The sequence below is a fragment of the Silene latifolia genome, chromosome 1, assembly GCF_048544455.1.
Source record: "Silene latifolia isolate original U9 population chromosome 1, ASM4854445v1, whole genome shotgun sequence".
NCBI classification, from domain to species: domain Eukaryota; kingdom Viridiplantae; phylum Streptophyta; class Magnoliopsida; order Caryophyllales; family Caryophyllaceae; genus Silene; species Silene latifolia.
In genome coordinates, this window is record NC_133526.1 from 182,080,927 (window position 1) to 182,092,729 (window position 11,803).

Sequence of the window (11,803 nt, forward strand, 5' to 3'; positions counted from 1 at the left end):
CGGTAGTGAAAGTTATGGTAGCTAATAGAGCTGCTATGTATGAAGATATTCCGTAGTATATATAGATATTCCATATTGTATTTTGATAGATTATACGTAGGATTTAGTTTCCTTAGCTCGGGTTTTTCTAAACTAGCTAGGGATTGTCTTATTGGCCTAGTAATTAGCACTATATAAACATTGGTATGTATTGTAATTGAATATACATAAATAATAAAATCTTTCTCTAATTCTTTCATGGTGCCAGAGCCCTAGGTTAAGAAATGAAAAACATCATGACGAAAAGCGGCAACGCGACTGGAGGCGATGGCAAGCAAATACCGATGAGAATTCCGCAGTCATCACCATTGTACCTCCACCCATCCGACAACCCAGGTATCATGATTACTTAAACCGTATTTAATGGTGATAATTATGATAATTGGGCAGATATGGTTCGGATGGGACTCGACTCGAAGAACAAGTTAGCTTTCCTCGATGGCAAAATAGCAAAACCGGCTATGGGCAAAGGAGAAGAAGAAACGGCCGAGCATGTTGCATGGCGTCAATGCATCGCCATGGTGAAGACGTGGTTAAGAAACGTGATTGACCCAAAGCTACATGCCAGCTTAGCTTTATCAGGGACCGATGCAGAGATTTGGGAAGAGTTGAAGGAAAGGTATGCGGCGGAAAATGCACCAAGAATTCATCAACTCAAATCAGAGTTGAATAACTTACAATAGAGGAAGCTGACCGTAGTCGAGTACTATGCCAAACTGAAGGCGGTATGGGACGAATTGGCGAGCTACAGCCGAGTTTCCAAGTGTACTTATGGAGTCGGGAAAGAAATTTTAAGAGAAAAAGAAGAGGAAAAGGTCCACCAATTCTTGATGGGTCTTCATGATGATATTTACAGTGGGTTACGTACCAATCTTTTGATGGAAAAACCGATTCCAGCTTTGAGTCGGGCTTATGGTATCATACTTCGAGAGGAAAGGCACAAAGCAATTGTGCGCACGAAGGAAGAAAAGTTAAAAGAAGGCGCATCTTTCTCTATGAGGAAAGGATTCTCAAGCACTAGACGTGGCCGATCAAGAAGCAACAACGAGGCAGAAGACCAGGAAGGTCGTTGCACCTATTGCAACAAGTGGGGTCATGATGAGGACGATTGTTGGTCAAAGCATGGCTTACCAGCGCATATTGTTACTAGAGGCAGAGGACGGGGATGGTCCACCAGGGGCAGAGGAGCAGGGACAAGCCGTGGAGATGGGAGACGGTAACCTTGGAAGGCAAATGCAATGTACAAAAAACTAAGGAGCAAGTACATCTGGAAATCAAGGAGCGAGCCAAGGGACCATCTCGGCTGCTGATGTTACGTTAACACGAGAAGAGTGGCAATCTTTGCGGGCATTGCTACAACCAGCTAAAGAAAATTCAGAGAAAATGGCAGGTAAGGAGTTCAAAAATAGTTGGATTCTAGACACCGGTGCCTCGCACCACATGACAGGTAGACAAGAAGAAATTAAGAATTCGTGTCGAGGTACGCGAGCTAATGTTATATTGCCGAATGGAGTGCAAAAAGACGCTGACATACATGGAAAAGTGCACTTGGAGGGTGGTTTGATTTTAAAAGACGTTTTATATGTTCCAACATTAACTTGTAATTTAATTTCTGTGCAACAATTAACAATGGAACGAGATTGCATTGTGACCTTCTATTCTGACTTTTGTGTAATACAGGATCGATTTTCGAAGAGGATGATTGGAGCGAGTAAGCAGCATGATGATGTTTACTACTACAAAGGTCAGAAGAAGAAGTTAGTGTGTCGAGTAGAACCTCAAAGCAAGGTTCGATTATGGTATAGGAGATTAGGTCACCCTTCAAATAAAGTTTTGTATTCCGCATCATCTTTAGTTCGCAGTACTCAGCTCTTACATGGAATAAGGATGTTTTTTATGATGCTTGTTGTCGGGCTAAACAAACCCGTTCATCTTTTATTCGTAATAATAAGAGAGTTTCGAATATATTTGATGTAATTCATTGTGACATATGGGGACCATATGGAGCTAATGAGTTAAGCGATTATCATTATTTTTTAACTATTGTGGACGATTGTAGTAGAGGAGTATGAGTTTATTTGATGAAAGATAGAGGAGAAGTAGGAAAATTGCTTATTAATTTTTGTAATATGACCCAACGCCAATTTAACAAGCCTGTCAAAATCATTTAGAGTGACAACGGAACCGAATTTCGTTGCTTGTCCATGCTTGAATATTATCGTTTAAATGGGATTATGTTACAAACTAGCAATTTCGATACCCCGCAACAGAATTGTCGAGTTGAGAGAAAACATCGACACATCTTGGAAAAGGCGAGAGCTTTGTGTTTTGAATCTGGGTTACCTTTAAAATTCTGGGGGAGTGTGTTTTAACAGCAGTTTGCTTAATTAATAGGACACCAACCCCGCTTTTAAATGGAAAAACACCCTATGAGTTGTTACATAATCAAGCACCGTGTTTAGATGATCTTCGGGTTTTTGGATGCTTGTGTTATGCGCATAACAAGGCTCGAAAAAAGGATAAGTTTGCAGAAAGAGGGAGACTTTGTATGTTCATTGGGTATCCTTGTGGGGAGAAAGGATGAAGAGTATATGATTTAGAAAGGCGAGAAACTTATACCTCGCGTGATGTAGTGTTCATCGAATATGTTTATCCATTTCGAGAAGGAAACATAATATACAGGTGACGAAAGATGGTTCCGTGGAAGATGGTTTCGTGGACAAGGGAGGTATAGAGCAGAAGGTTTTTCATCAGCATGATGTAGAGAATGATGAGATAAATGACCCTTTGAACGAAAGGGAGTCACAAGAGGTTGAGCAGGGATATGAACAGGAGGTTACGGGTGCACCAGAGGGAGGAGAAAGGGAGGAAGTGGCACCCGGTGTATCACCCGCAGTGGTGGAGATAGGACGAGGAGCTCGTGACCGACATGAGCCCGTGTGGAGGAAGAATTATTATTGTACCTCTGGTATAATAAACACTATCGACGCAGCAAACTGTGGACACGGGCCACGGGGGTGCTTGGGACAAGCGTTTGCATTTGTGGAGTCGCCACCAATTTATTGTGGAAAATTGGAAACCGTTCGAATACTTCGCGTCATGCCAAGACACAAAGTAATGACATAGACACTAAGCACTTGTTACCCTTAGCATTCTATGTCTAGAATGACTCTCGTGGATGCCAATGAACACGGATGTTCACAGAGATCTGGAGTAATGGGTGAGGGTACGTATTAGGAAGCTCTTTTGATCGAACACCTAATCCCGCTCGCCTCGATAGCGGCCTTTACTAATGATTAGGGAAATTATCTATACTTGATATGTTGTCGATTATATGCATGCAATGCACCATCCAATAAATTAATCCTAGCATGTGAAGATTTAGACTAAGTCGGTGAGCATGTAATTTAGCAAACAATTGGGTCGAAGTAGGGATTTAGATTGGTTACATGTGAAAACATACAAACAAACGATAATAAAGAATACAATAAATGTACAACAATTAAAATTACAATAATTACATTGGTTTGATTGATCTACGTCGAAAATACATTTAAAACGGATGATTTGAGAAAAGAAAGGAGAAAACAAATTAAAGAGCAGATTAACGGTGATAATACAGGTAATAGTAGATTAATACGTAAACTAATAAACTAGGTCAAAGCAACAACGGAAGTTCAGAGACAGAACTCAACCCGGAACAGGCGCAGCAGAGCTGCGTCCCTTGGAAGAGGCGCAGTGGTCGCTGTGTCTGTTCCTGAGGTGAGTTCTGGCTGTGAAGCCGGAACTGCATATTGTTAATGTTCGTTGGTGAATTTAATGATCAATTATTGATATTTGACTCAAGCAAGAGTGATTTAACAGGTTATTTACATATGAAAGGGTCATAAAAGCAATAAAAAAAAGGACTCCAATTAATTAGAACGAATTAAAGACTAATTACAAAACTAATTATGAATTAATTACAACTCAAGCAAGTTATTATTGGTTAAAATGAATTAGGTTAATTTAAAGATGGAGACGATGTGATAAACAGATGAAGAACATGTACCAAAAGTCGAATTCCGGAAACTTGATATGAATAAATCGAGCCTCTAAAATCCGAGTTTGATTTAATGACGGAAACCCGCAAATATTGACTATTTGGGATTTAAGTCGGGTTAAAAGTGATGAATTACTATGAATTATATATTAAAATTATTATACTAACGAAATAAGAAGAAATCAAGAAAAGACGAAGTAAAATAGACGAATTGACAGAGGACGATGGAAGAAGAAGAGAAGCAGGAACTGCGGCAGCCTCAGGAAGAGGCACAGCAGATGCTGCGGCCCTTCGAAGAGGAGCAGCAGTTGCTGCGTTTCTTCTCGACATCTGTCTCCTGTTAATCCGTAAAAAGGTTTGAATAAAAGGGTTTATAAATCGATTTTAAATATGCTTTCGACGTAGATCTTACAATAATTAGTACAAAAGTAAAATACAAATATAAAAGATGGGATTTACACCCTCAGACTTACATGCTTGACGAAACGAGATTAACTAAGTTAACGATTAGTGATTGCTCGACTCGAATGTACGATGAAAGTGCCCTCGTAAGAGGAATTTAAACTAGATTGATTAAGTTGATTGAGTGGAGTTGGTCAAATTGGTCGGTCATGCAAAACGAGGCTGGTACTCTGTGACACCCTCATACTTAGCGTTAAATAAACACGTAAATTCTACAGAAAAACTGACAGGATATGTTTGTAATTGGTTCAACTAATTAAAACCTGTAATTTTTAAAACTTTTCTAAACCATTCACAAACATTTCCAAAAGGAGGGTGCCAAAACCTGCAAATGCTAACAAACTAATTTACATAACAAAACTAAAGACAAGAAAATATAGTGATACAAACCAAAGTAAAAGAGGGAGACATATGTCCCTCCAAAATATAAATACAACCATAAGATTAAAGGTTTACTACAAAATATAACCAAACTAAGTCCAAGGTTCTTTTGCTCACTAGCTCGTCCGTGTACCCCATCTAAGCATCATCAACCTGTCAATCGCATTTTATACAAACACGAATGCCACAATTCAGTGGGGAGTAACTTCGAGTCCTCCCAGCCACGAAATGTCATTTTTAATGTAACATGTAAACAACAAGGTAAATAATTTAATTATCAAGTATTCTAACCTATGAACACTAAACTGACTAATTTAAGCTATCATGTGAAACATATAACAAACAGTAATCCAAACTTTATCAATTGTAACCGGCTTACATCTCACCTATTACAATTCATAAAATCACCATACAAGAAAGGGCAATATATCAAAGACAGGCATAAGTTCTTAGCACGGTCAATAGTCGCTCTGTAACTCGAGTCTATACCACGAGGTAGGGAAGGTAATCGAACCGGTATCTTGGCTCAGAGGTTCTATCAAAACATGGCCAAGACACAACACAACCCTAGTACTAAATCACAAGAGACCTAGACATGCGGATACACACCACCGCACCCAAGACCCACAATTTTTTTAAAACAAAGTGAGTACCCTAAGGAGTCCACCAAAGGGTTGGCTAGTACTTAAGCTGACCACTTACCCTCAAAATAAGTAACGAGGTCATGCCCCAACTTGGATATAAACCCACCAAGTCAGGAACACAAAGGCTATTGAGCAGTGAACATACACTCGTCAAAGACTATAAAGACCTATCTATGACAAACACAACAATACCATACGTATAAGTAGCCCAAATTATAAGAATGAGAAACCAACCTGCAGGGAGTATTCAATACCAATTCCATTTCTAGCAATATTAACAATATTAAAGGTTTCAGGGAATCTAGGGCCGTTTCTACAATATAAGAAACTACTCAAATCAACCACAACATATGTGAACTAAAAACATAATAAATGGCCTAAAACAAGAATAAGGCCGATTATCCAATTCATACAAAATTTCATCCAACCGAATTTTTACCCGCAACCCCACCTGCGGCAGTGCACGGGTTAAATTGGTGACCAATCACACAATTGATCGACATCGATTGATCAAAGGGACTAAGGCTCAGTTTTCGGCTTAATCACCAAAACATTACAATTATCGCTATAAAATTCATTTTAAGCCTATTCATTACAATTTCATATTATAACCTATCCTAACATGTGCAAACTACCAATATAAGCATAATTTTACCGTTAACATTAAATTTACTACTAATATAATTCATTTCAAAAGATTACCCATATGTTACTTATACTAAATATAACATTAATAAACCCGAAACAAGCAACGGGCCGACCCGGGCCAACCCAGGGCCTGCCGTGGGCCTGCACGGGCCTGCCGGGCCTGCTGGCCGCCACCCCCAATCCTCCATTTTTCCGTTTTTGTTCATTTTAACACCATTTTAAGCATTACTTAATCGTTCCCATTTCATTTTCATACTAATATGTGAACTTAAACATACAAAAGACATGAATTTAACCCATATTTTCATGTGATATAAACTACTCAAATAAAAATCACAAAATCATACAAGAAAACAAAGAATGTGACATTTATTCGTCGAGTAACTCGAAATATGTTACCTTAAGCTAGAAAAAGGCAAAATAACCCTTGAGAAAACCCTAAAAACAGTAGCTACCCATCATCCTCTACTATATAGGAGTCCCCTATATCATCCTCATAATCTTCACCTATTAAAAACAACAAAAACACAACAATAATCATCAAAACCGAAATTTTGCCCAAAATCGTCTTAAATCGACATAATGAAAACTGAAATTAAAACATACTAGGATGTAGATCTTGAAGAGAGGATTCCGAAAATATAAATTTTGCGAAAATCGGACTAGAAATGAGTGAATTATGATGAAATTTAGCTTAGAAAAGCTTAGGTTTGTATAGAAATGGTGTTTTTTTTATTTGGAATAGTTTAGAGTAGTTGGAAAAGAAAAATCAACAGGAAAGGAGGAAGGGGGAGGTGAGCCGTGGGAAAGGGAGAAGAGGAGACGGGTTTTGGCGGAATTTTATGAGTCGGTTTTGGCTTGTTTCGACAATAATTAGAACCGTTTGTCAAATGCAAATTCCGACAAGGCCAAAGTTCTTAAACACGAGATTACAAGAAGATTGAGTACTCATATGACCCATTTCCAAAATCGTTTGCCCAATTTTCAAAAGAGTTGTCATTTTTTTCCCGATATGCCCTTATTTCGAAATAAAAAGTTTTTACACGGTTTAAACTATTTTTAAACATTTCGAAACTATCAAAATAAATACTTTACTTCAAAATATAATAGAATTATATTTCTTTGAATTATTATTACTTCAAATACATTAATATCAAATTTTACTTGATTAATAAATTACTTCCGCAATATAATAATGATCCGAAATTACGGGGTGTTACAACTCAGAAGGATCCGAGCTTACGTGGTCGAAAGTTCAAGCACGTAGACGCCAATAAGCAAAGAGCACGGTCTTAGAATGCAAAGGGAGAAGAGAAGGGTGGAGACTCGCGTGAGAAATATGAGGAACGAAGGTCCCTATTTATACTAATCACACGGAGGAATTAGGGTTTCGGTAAAACTTTGGAAATAAATTTCGAAAAGATCTTAAAATACGCAGAAAGGAGCTAGGGAAGAGGCGCAGTAGCCACTGCGGCTCTTGGAAGAGGCGCAGCAGGTGCTGCGTCCTTTCCCCAGGAGTTTCCTTCTGCGAAAGAAAGATTTTCCGCGTTTCTGTTATGGAATTGCGGTAGATCTCAACTTCCTTATTATTTAAAATATAATTTCGGAATATATTTTGTCAAAAGATTAAAAGATTGAAATATGGAATAGAAATATCCGGAACATTCTAGAACATTCTGACTCGGCATTTTAAACGGTTATTAGAAAATGAAGACGGTTTTTGACCCGGACTCCAAATGAACTCTAATTACTATCAAAACGAACGTAATGGCGCGTATATGACGACCAAGGGGTAGACACAAGTGTATGAGCTATCACTTGACGTTAAACTTACGAATTTTCATAAATCGTTCCGTGTACCAAACATGCGGCCCAATCATCACCGGGTGGCTTGCGGGAGGTGCAGAAATGAGGTATCTACAGAGCCCTCACTTTGACTGAGGCTTGGACAAGGCGAAAGTCAAAGTATAGCCACCAGGTCAATCGAAGATTACAACCTGACGACTATGGCGACGCGAGGCGGCTCAAGGGGTCTGAGCCAAGGACCTGTCGTCGGGAACATTTTAGAGTCTGTCGACTATCGGGGAGGGTCGTTTAAAGTCTATTAGACTACGTAAGGAGGCTCGCCAGCCATAAGAAGAGATCATACCTGAGACTTCTTTTTTCGAGGGGAAATAAAACGTAATATTGAAGGGGTAGCAGGACGTCGGTAGAAACTGCTGGGTGGAATATGCTTGCGTCGGTCTCAAGCGAACTCCGGCAAAACTTGAGGTTGAATCTCCATGTCTCGAGAGGAACAATCGGCTGTCATGAACTCTCGCGGGGGGATTAATTGAGGCGTGTCGAACACCGTCAGATAAAATCCGATCGTTGTTGCAAGCGAAGTCTTGATAAAGTACTGCGACAATTCGCAGTCTACTAAAAAATACAGGCCCGGACGAAGAATAAACATCAAACGGACCAAATATACAATATATGTGTTAAGAAAGAGGCGCATCAAAGATGGGCCCACGAATAACGAACTTGTAACGAATTTTTGAAAATCGAATTGGAAGGGAGCTGAGGAAGAGGCGCAACAAGAGCTGCGACTCTTGGAAGAGGCGCAGCACCTGCTGCGTCTTTTCCTGGGTTCGTCCCTATCTGAGTAAAAACTCGACAGAATCCGTGTTTTATTCATAATAACAAAACACAAATTTCTTCAAAACTCTCTCAAATTCCAACCATTTTTCGTCAAAACTTGATCAAAAGCTTGCATTAATTATGACTAATCGAGGTATGTGTCCTGTTCTTGCATTAACATCCGTATTTTGCCTGATTTGAGTCGAGAAAATTAGGGTTTTCAACCCAAATAACTCGAAAATTTGGGGCTTTTCCCCCAAATGAATTTTCCTTGTGAAATTGACCATAGAAATGGATAGTTGGTAGTATGAGGAACGTAACCATGTGTTCTTTTCGAATTTTTATTGAGTATTGAGCATTTTGAGTAAAATTGAGACGGTTTCACAACTGTGTCGTAAATTGCTTCGAAAATAGCCTTAGGGTTGCCCATTTGCGACGAAACTTGATATTTGGAATCCTTGTGTGATGGGTAAACTTTCTATCATCTCGGATTTTTTATTTGTGACGGCTTTTTCAGGACACTTTTCTAGGGCATAATCGTCGTTATAACGAAGTGCTGCCGAAATTTCGACTCAAACCCATGACTAGGCTCGAATTTAGACTTGACTTGACCCATTTTACCACATGAGCGGTCGGGTTTCGGGAGAAAAGGCCAAAAATGGCGAGAAAAGAGGCATTTCGGAGCCTTGAAAGCTTGAAAATCCCTTGACTAAAGCTCGCCGTCACTTGACGCAGCCTAATTCTCTCTAATTTTGCAGGTGACGAGGCTTCTACGTCAGGGAGAGCTCCCATGGACGTGGATACTAGTTTTGACCCTTCTCTTACGTTTGAGGAGGCGTTAGAGGAGGCTTTTGCTGCAGTGGCCGCCGAGGAGGAGGCTGTTGAGGAGGAGGCCCCGAGGCGGGCCAACGTCGGACGAGGTGGTCGTCAGCTGAGAGGATCACCCGAGTGGGCTGATAGATGGGATAGCCGACATCTCATCTGGGCAGCGGAGAGTCACCTGTCTTATAGGACGGTGAAGAGCTTGGTAAATCTCGAATTCATCATTCTTTCATCATCTTTCTTTTGTCATCCATTTGTAATTTCATTTCTCTTTCACTCGAGCTAAAGATAGCTTTGCATTGAATCAAAATAGGAGGCCGGGAACATGAGGTCCTTTTCTGGCTACACGACAATGATGGAGGCTTACAGGACGCTGTCGGCGGAGGAGCAGGCCATCATCGAGCTTGGAGCTTTCGGAGCCTTGGTGGGAGCGTGGAGGGAGATCAAGGGAAGGAAGCTTCGGGCTAACCTTTGCCTGATTCGAGCCTTCCTTGATCGGTATTGGGACACGACCTCGACCTTCCACATGCCTTTCGGCGAGGTCGGGGTCACGTTGGAGGACTACGGCATGATTTCTGGTTTGCCGTGTGGAGCGGAGGCTGTGGTGTGGCCGTCGACGGCCATGAGGGTGGACTCGACCGAGGCCAGGAGGCTGATCGGCTGGAGCCTAGCAGCGAATGCTGCTACGGTTCCCGGGTTAGTGCCGAGCACTTACGTCAGGGATTATTTTATTGGCCGGATCCCGACGGTGGTGAGGATTCACGGGAGGGAGGAGGCTCCTCCTCTTTGTACGGCAGAGCTGAGAGCTCGTTTGTGGCTTCGGTGGTTCTTGTCTTCACTCTACCTTGGAGACAAGGGGGAGAGGCTGTCGACAAAGCTTCTTCTCTTCCTTTCTGACTTGAGTGACCTGGGTCGTTGGGACTGGGTCACTCCTGGCTTTGCGGTCCTTACTCGCTACATGAGGGCCATGGTTCATCCCGAGCTGCTGGAGAAGGGGACTTCTCCTGCTACTGTTGGCCCTGGACTGCTGTTGGAGGTATGAACCTTCATTTTGTATCATGAAAGATCATTTCTTCTCCTTATCGAATCATGAAAGATCGTCATTGATTATCTTGCTTTGCAGGCGTGGGTGTACTCCTACTTTCCGGGCTTTGCGCCCAAGAAGACAGAGCCGGGGGCGAGAGCTTATCCCGTTGTGAGGTATTGGGTGATGTGTCGTAAGAAGAGCCAGCGCTCTTCTTACGATGTTTGTCGACGGGGCGAGAATGCCCTGAAGCTGAGTGACGTAAGCATCTCTTAATCACTTTCCTTTATTTGTTTATTCCTTACTCTTTAGAAGCGATCATAAGAATGACCTCTTGTTTCATTGTCTCAGTGGGTGCCCAGGCCTTGGGCGGACTATGCTGGCGCCCCTCCTTTCGTGGCTGAGGTCCTTCGACCAAGGAGCTCGAGTCGGTTGCTGCTTAGGACGTCGATGGGTCCAGTGTGGTATCTGGGCGAGCATTTGACTTGTCAGTGCTCCTGTGATGCTTTCACGGTTCTCATCGATTCTCCTCGGATGATGTTTAGGGAACCTTCTGACGCTGAGAGGGAGGCTGACTTAGCAGACGTCGGTGGCGACGCTTTCCTTCTTCCTGGCAAGGATTACTCTGCGTTCACTCGCCGGAGGCTGGCGTACTGGCCGGTCGTGGTAAGTGCTTCATTTTTCCCTTCCGAGTTGATTTGATGAAAAAAAAAATGAATGATCATCGAATAAAGAAATCATTTGAATTTTGCAGGAGGTTGAGGAGGCGGGCGTCGAACCCCCAGCGTACCCCGAGACCCTCGAGTACACCGACGCGGCGGGGATGACGACGATCTCCGAGCTTCGCGACTTTGGCGAGGCGGTGACAGATGCTGGCCTGGATGAGTGGCAGCATTTGATTCGGAGGGTGAGTTCCCAACTCAGTTAGCTTTTGTATAAGAATACATTTGTCCATTTTTTTCCATTTATTGAGAATCTTTGTTTATTGAAATGCAGGTGGCGCCATCTCAGTTCGTGGCTTTGTGGAAGGTAGCCAACCGGCTACGGGCTACTGCCATCGAGGCTCTTGCTGGTGGTCGAGGATGACAGGTATGAACCTTTCGTTTACTTCATTTTTGAATT

The 11,803-nt window shown here is 41.8% G+C and overlaps 1 long non-coding RNA gene across 1 annotated transcript; it reads right to left on the minus strand.

Annotated features, from left to right (window-relative positions):
* Positions 1–4,911: 4,911 nt before the first annotated feature.
* On the minus strand, positions 4,912–6,943 carry LOC141613737 (uncharacterized). The gene is made up of 3 exons (XR_012529275.1): positions 6,823–6,943; positions 6,616–6,723; positions 4,912–5,077 (listed from the first exon to the last, which is right to left on the minus strand). It is a non-coding gene; the product is annotated as an uncharacterized LOC141613737 (long non-coding RNA).
* Positions 6,944–11,803: the final 4,860 nt, after the last annotated feature.